This window comes from Callithrix jacchus, chromosome 21 (genome assembly GCF_049354715.1).
Source record: "Callithrix jacchus isolate 240 chromosome 21, calJac240_pri, whole genome shotgun sequence".
In the NCBI taxonomy this organism is placed as follows: domain Eukaryota; kingdom Metazoa; phylum Chordata; class Mammalia; order Primates; family Cebidae; genus Callithrix; species Callithrix jacchus.
Window position 1 is genome coordinate 7,616,474 of NC_133522.1, and position 8,106 is coordinate 7,624,579.

At 39.8% G+C, this 8,106-nt stretch overlaps 1 pseudogene; it reads left to right on the forward strand.

Annotated features, from left to right (window-relative positions):
* The first annotated feature begins 2,288 nt into the window (after window positions 1–2,288).
* Window positions 2,289–2,540, forward strand: LOC100406923 (sarcoplasmic/endoplasmic reticulum calcium ATPase regulator ARLN pseudogene; annotated as a pseudogene).
* Window positions 2,541–8,106: the final 5,566 nt, after the last annotated feature.

Sequence of the window (8,106 nt, forward strand, 5' to 3'; positions counted from 1 at the left end):
AGGTAAAAAATACACCTGTCTATGTGGCAAACAGTGGGGAAATCTATGAGTAGTGGCGACGAACCTCCCGAGCCTGGTGATAGCTGGTTGTCCAAGATAGAATCTTAGTTCAACTTTAAATTTACCCACAGAATTATTTAATCCCCCCTAAGTTTAACTGTTGGTCCGAAGGCAGACAGCTCTTCAGACCCTGGGAAACAACCTTTCACAGAGAGAAAGATTTTTCCCTACCACACTTGGCCTAAAAGCAGTCACCAATTAAAAAGTGTTCAAGCTCAATATTTCATTATTTTTGATTTCACTCACTTTACTGAACTCCTAAAATCACATTGTACTAATCTATTACTTAATGGAAGCAACATGTTAGTATAAGTAACATGAAAATATTTTCCTCTGCAGAAGCTTGTATCAGACCGGAATAACTACTGCTAGTTAACAGCCCAACTGTTATAACTTACACCCGAAATAATCTATTATTCAAGCTGTTTCCCCACCACAGGCATGCCCTTAAGGAAAGATTAAAAAAAAGTAGAAGGAACTCGGCAAACCTTATCCCTACCTGTTTACCAAATACATCACCTTTAGCATGACCAGTATTAGAAGAGCTGCCTGCCCAGTGACGCAGGTTTAACGGCCGCGGGACCCTGACCGTGTAAAGGTAGCATAATCACTTGTTCCCCAAATAGGGACTTGTATGAATGGCCACACGAGGGGTTTAACTCTTACTTTTATTCAGTGAAATTGACCTATCTGTGAGGAGGTGGATATGACCAAATAAGACGAGAAGACCCAATGGAACTTCAATTTACTGATACAAACTCATATCTAAATGAATCTACAGGCACTAACCCATTGCTCACGTGTTAGAAATTTTGATTGGGGCGACCTCAGGGTATAACATAACCCCCGAATAATATAAACGAAGACCTCACCAGTCTAAGTGAACAACACACAGTGACCCAAAAATGTGATCAATGGACCAAATTGACAATAATAAACAATTTGAAAATTTTGCAGATTGTCTAATGCTGTATGTAATCAGATAATATGAATATCTTGTGCATTAATTTAAAATTTGACTTTTATTAACCGGCCAAATCACTTTCTCAAAAACTCAGTTCTTCAGTCTAATAAACACATCTTTTCCCAGGAAAGTTTTTAAAGTAGCAAGTAGTGAGTGCTAGGACAGAGGTGACCAAGCTATTGTTTTCTGTTTTTGTGGAATTGTTTTCTTCATTTTCTTAGGGAAATATTAAGTTTATTTACTCTTTATGCTGTGCACCTAGCTTTTCCAAAGAAGTATATATATGTATATTACCTTTTGTCATTTTAAAAAGAACAAAATGATTGAAAATGTGAACATTACTAGTTAAGTTTATCATGTATAATTTCTGTGAGTAGATAGAAGTCTGGAACTTTGATTTGATTTAAGGAATACTTTATCAATGATAAAGAGAATGCTATTTAAAAGGTACTGGTTCGCCAGGCGCAGTGGCTCATGCCTATAATCCCAGCACTTTGGGAGGCCGAGGTGGGTGGATCACGAGGTCAAGAGATCGAGCCCATCCTGGTCAACAAGGTGAAACCCCGTCTCTACTAAAAATACAAAAATTAGCTGGGCATGGTGGTGAGCGCCTGTAGTCCCAGCTACTCAGGAGGCTGAGGCAGGAGAAATGCTTGAACCCAGAAGGCAGAGGTTATGGTGAGCCAAGATCATGCCATTGCACTCCAGTCTGGGTAAGAACAGCAAAACTCCATCTCAAAAAAAAAAAAAAAAGTACTGGTTCATTACTCAAATGTGAAGAACGGAACACAAAAGGAAACAGGAAAATATTACTATATTACTATAGCATTGCATTAATTTTGCTTGGTAAACAATTCATTTTCTTGCTAGTTCATTTAGATGACTAACCATGCCATACTGTTACATTATTAGCATCAACATCTGTGACCATGGTAAGCCCACAAGACAAAGTCAGCATCCAGATATTTCTCCTGTCGAGGTCCCACGATATGCCAATAGTGAGGACTGCAAATTATCATGGTAGTCATGACTCCAATGTGTGAAGAAAGTTTCATAATTGAAACAAAAACAAAAATATGTTTTTTGAGAGCAAAAATTTGGTTGAGATGTTTTTCAAAGATAATTATACTGGAAAGGCAATTACATAATTTTTGTTATAGATAGGTATGCCAATTAAAAACAAATATTAAAGAATCTGGACGCCATAGTCCTGGAACCAAGGCATTTTCAGGTTCTAGGGTTGTTAGGAAGTTGCAGGAGTGAGATGGAGGTGGACGTGCCGGGTCTTGATGGTAGAAACGGTGCCTGTGAGCTGCGAGGCTTGAGATGAGAATGAAGGTGGAACCTTGTTGTGTGGCCTCAATCAGGAGCAAACGGGCTTCACAAACACTCTTACTGGTTGGACCTTTGGCTCTTCATCCTTTTCGATGTGGTGGTGTTTCTCTTTTTGTATTTTTTTGCCATGACTCGTTTCATGACGTCTAAATTAAGAAGTTGGTTCTTGAATGAATTCTAAAATGACTACAAACTTCTTGAATAAAGAAGACAGGACCCTCAACAGAAGAATTTCAAATCTCCAAGAGACCCTTCCTTTCATTTTACCCTTGGTTACTAATTTGCAGAACTCTATTAAGTGGGTGGGATCTCACCTATTCGTAGTTAGGTTGTTCAAATTAAACTCTTTGGTTCAGGTTTAAAACTTTTCAAATATCTGATAGCTTTACAGGTGCTGAATATGAAAGCATTTGTGCTTTAAAAAAATCTGATTCTGCTTGGATATAAAGCTACAAGAGCATGCTGTGTATACTGTAAATATCACGGTTGGTGAGTGCATGATGGACAAACCTTCACTTTAAAAACTGTGAAATGCTTACATAGAGTACATTATTTTCAACCTTCTACATAGCCAAATGGTAGATCCTAAATATACGTTTTGTGCCTTTATTATAACTTATTTGCAGACTACTAAGATCAAATTGATCTCTATTAAACTTCCTGACAAATGTATAATAATCCCAGGTTTATGTAGCAAACACCTGAGTACACACAGACTCATGGTTTTACTCTGTTTTCAGCTGAGGCCTTCATTTTCTGAGTATCTTATTGTTTTAAACCTACCGACACATTCTGGACAAAGACTATAGGACCAGCGCGGATGAACCCAAACCCTCTCTTAGGAAAATCAATCCTCCCATTTCCAAACACAATTTGAGGAAGTGGTTCTTGTCTCAAAGCAAGGTGGAGGAAGTCCCAGATAACTTGGATTATCTCTATTTGGTAAATTTAAGTGATTTAGGATCATAAGTGAACTTTACAGAATAACTAAATTAAAAGTATCTGTAACTGACCATGTCATTGAATTACATAAAAGTATCTGTATCTGACCATATCATTGAATCATGTAAAAGTATCTGTATCTGACCATTAAATGTCATTGAATTACTTATTTATCTCAACTATTAACACCCAATGAAGCTTTTCTGTCAAGTTTTTGGCACCTGATCTTTGACCCGATCTTAGTCTGTCTCTCATCAGATCATTAGAATGCTCACTTGGTTTCTATCCCTCTCTGACACTGCCAAACTATAACTCCCAGCCGTCTAGTTGTCTACCTCAGTGGTGGCACCAATTTAAATTTACTTTGCTGCTCTCTCTGGGTTTCTCTCCTAAGGTAATTCATTAGCAAATGCATTTTGGCACTTACGTTTTTCTCCAGCTAGTTTGATGTGGCTGGCAAAGATATATCATCCGTGGTGGCAATGGAGATCATTTGGAAAGCTGTTAGAGCATTTATTTTGAACAGCAAAGCAATACTTCACTGGCAGAGGATTCCAATCAAACTCTAAATACCTGTTAGGTGAGGTTCTGGAAACTTGTTTCTGATTTCCGCATATTAGGCTAATGTTTTTATGTTCATTTAGTTTGATTTTTCTTTTGTTATGGAACATTACAGAATATCATTATTTTTTTGTTTTTGTAATTTTTAAGCAAAAACTTGGAGATCCTACACAAATTTTCCTTAAACAGAGCCAGGTAATATGTAGAGATAAATGATGCTTATCTCCATGTTGATGCAGTAAGAGCAGTTTAGTTCAACCCTTCAGTTATCAGTTCTTAGCTAATGAAGATGACTGCGATTTAGAGAAAATGAAATTATTTTCTAATAAAAATAATAGATTTGAAGAAATTTCATTTTAAGTGTTTGTCTACAGCGGGCTAAATGTGGAATAAAGGCTACTAGAATCACTGGCTTTCAAAACTGGAACATACCTCAGTAATAAAACATTCTAAGCCCTACTTTTTAGGTGCGTAAATTGTGTTTTCTGTAAATTCTGATTTTGTCCTGAGTCCCTCCAGTGGAGGGAGGGTTGTAAAATATGTGCTTTTCATAGAATATTATTCATGTATACAGGCATCTTCTTCCAATACATGTTTTGTCTACATTGAAAGTTTGTTGCTTAGTGTAGTCACCTTCATCAATAATCTTTTATTTTTTTGAGATGGCGTTTCACTCGTTGCCCAGGCTGGAGTGCAATGATGCAATCTCAGCTCTCTGCAATCTCTGCCTCCTGGGTTCAAGTGATTCTCCTGCTTCAGCCTCCCAAGTAGCTGGGATTACAGGCACCGGCCACCATGTACAGCTAATTTTTGTAATTTTTTTTAGTAGAGATGGGATTTCACCATGTTGGTCAGGCTGGTCTTGAACTCCTGACCTCAGGTGATTCACCTGTATCGGCTTCCCAAAGTGCTGGGATTACAGGTATGAGCCACTGCACCTGGCCGATAATCTTAACTAGATCTAGATAACTAGAAGCGTCCTCATTGTCGCTTGCTGCTTCAACTTATACTTTTATCTTACAGAGGGAACTTCTTTTCCTAAGTCTCAGGAACCAATCTCTGCTAGCTCAAATGTTTCTTCTGTGGCTTTGTCTCCTCTTTCAACCTTTACAGATTTGAAGAGTTGGCCTTGCTCTGGATTAGGCTCTGGTTTAAGGAAGTGTTGTGGCTGGTTTCACCTTCTATCCAGACCACGAAAACTTTCTCCATGTACGCAACATGATGCCTTTGCTATCTTGTCTGTCACTCACGTGTTCACGGGAGTAGCACTTTTCATTTTCTTCAACTTCGCCTTTGCATTCACAGGTTGGCCGATGGTTTGATGCAAGAGGATTAGCTGCCAGCCTGTCTCTGCTTTTGGCACAGCTTCCTTGCTAAGCCTCATCATCTCTGGCTTTTAATTTTGTTGTTGTTGTTGTTTTGTTTTGTTTTGCTTTTTGAGACAGAGTCTCCCTCTATCGCCAGGCTGGAGTGCGGTGGCACGATCCTGGCTCACTGCAACTTCTGTTTTCTGGTTTCAAGCAATTCTTCTGCCTCAGCCTCCCGAGTAGCTGGGATTACAGGCATGCACCGCCACATCTGGCTAATTTTTTGTACTTTTAGTAGAGATGGGGTTTCACCATGTTGGCCAGGATGGTGTCGATCTGTTGACTTTGTGATCCGCCCACCTCGGCCTCCCAAAGTGCTGGGATTACAGGTGTGAGCCACCACGCCCGGCCACTTTTGATTTAAAATGAGAGACAGGAGACTCTTCTTTTTATTGCAACAATTAGAGACCATTGTAGGATTTTCACTGGCCTAATTTTAATATTGTTGCATTTTGGGGAAGAGGGGGATTCTACAGGAGGGAGAGAGATGGGGGCATGACCAGTCAGTGGAGCAGTGAGAACACACACAGTATTTGCTGTTAAGTTTGCTATCTTATATGTATGTGTTTTTGGCACCTCAAAAAATTACAATAGTAAATCTAAGATCACTGATTACAGATCACCATAACAGATATAACAACGTTAAAATTTAAAATATTACTGGAATAACCAAAATGTGACCTGGAGACACAAAATGAGCACATGCTACTGGAAAAATGACACCCATTGACTTGCCTGATGCAGGGTCGCCAGAAACCTCCAATGTGTAAAAAATGCAATACACGCAAAAGCAATAAAGTGAAATGCAATAAAACAAGGTGCGCCTGTCCTCAGCCAGAGCAGTAGTTCTCAAACTTTATCTGGCTCGGAAGACGCTGAAAGGCTTGTTACAACACATGGAGCCCCAGTGTCTCTGATTCAGTAGTTCTCAGGTGGGGATGAACTTCTTACAAGTGTCCAGGTGATGCTGATCCTTCTGACCCCTGCGGACCTCATTTTGAGAAGAATTTATCAAAATGAATTTTCATATCTATTCCTTCAACTAACTTTATCTCAGTATTTGGCTTCTAGGATCCCTATCTGGCTAAATGTAGCACCCACACCAGGCAGTTCTATGATGTAGCCCTTGTATTCTGAATAACCACGTTCTGTTTTTGTTTTTAAAATTTTATCCGCACTATGTATGCCGCTCTCCGGATCTGGGTTATTCATATCTCCAACTGGAGTATCCTTTGCTGGAATTGCTGAATTACGTGGCAAACTCACAGAGTAGCATTTATTCATTTAATGATTGTTTGGGCTTGACAATCATTTGTTCATTTAATGATTGTTTTTGCAGACAAACAAGGGAGAGCCAGGACACAGCTTGGCTCGCTCATGCTGAGAGAGAGAAAGAGTTAATCTGCTGACCCGGAAGGCAAGGGAGAGCTGCCCGCACAGCTGTGTGTGGGCGCCACTGGACCAAGTAGCTGAGACAGGGCAGACAGTATGAGACAAAGCTATTGGGGAGCGCTGCCGCTGAATAAAATCATCTTTCACCTGCCTATGTGCAACCCCCCGAAATGTTCTTTCTGCTCATCTACCCACTCCCTCTGGACCTCAGCTTGACCTTTGGTGTAGTCGTGAACCTGACAGTAGTCATTGTGGTTGACCAACAATATGTAAGTTTCTAGGGGAAAACCAGTACCAAATTCATTATATTCTCCAAAATGGTATAATGGCTAGCATACTCAGAGCCAGTGGCTTTCAAGTACAGTGCCTGGAGTAGTAGCATTAGCACAGTCTGCATACTTGTTAGAAATTCACAGAATCAGAAGCTGTATGTCACGCAGGAGACCGGGGTTCGATTCCCGGATGGGGAGCCAAAAAAAAAAAAAAAAAAGAAGAAGAAAAAGAAAAGAAGTTCTAGGGTGTAGGCCTAAAAATCTGTGGTTGAACAAGCCCTCCTGGTGCTTCTCATACCAGCTCAAGTTTGGAACAAGTCTATAAACACTGAGCAAATTCTCATTGAATGGTTGAGTGAATAAACAAATGATAAATTTAATTGTTTTTTAAGTAAAACATGAGAGTTACTATAATTATTTTTGTCGAGAAAACAATATTGTTGTGATTTGGACATTAAGTTACAAAATATCTTTGAATTTGGTTAGGACAAATCCGATATCCTTTATTTCCTAGCAACGCTTTCGGGAATGCTGCTTTTCTGAAGCCCTCCTTCTTAGTATGTGTATTACTAAAAATGTGAATATGTTTGCAAATAGGTCACTCATTTTATTTTTTATTTTTATTATTTATTTATTTATTTATTTATTTATTTTTTTGAGACAGAGTCTCGCTCTATCGCCAGGCTGGAGTGCAATGGCGCGATCCCGGCTCACTGCAACTTCCATTTTCTGGTTTCAAGCAATTCTCCTGCCTCAGCCTCCCAAGTAGCTGGGATTACAGGCACGCACCACCATGCCCGGCTAATTTTTTGTACTTTTTAGTAGAGACGGGGTTTCACCATGAGGTCACTCATTTTAATTCACTGACAAGATGCAGAAGCTCTATCAGGTCATTTCAATTGTTTTCAATGAAATAGTGTAGTGCAATACTTTTTTTTAGACAGGGTCTCATTCTTTGCCCAGACTGGAGTGCAGTGCAGTGGCACCACAACCTCTGACTCCCAGGCTCAAGTGATTCTCCTGCCTCAGCCTCCCGAGTAGCTGGGATTATAGGTGTGTGCCGCTACCACCCTGCTAATTTTTGTATTTTTAGTAGAGTCATGGTTTTACCATGTTGGCCAGGCTGGTCTTGAACTCCTGAACTCAAATGATCCACCTACCTCAGCCTCCTACAGTGCTGGGATTACAGGCATGAGCCACCTCGCCAGCCTGC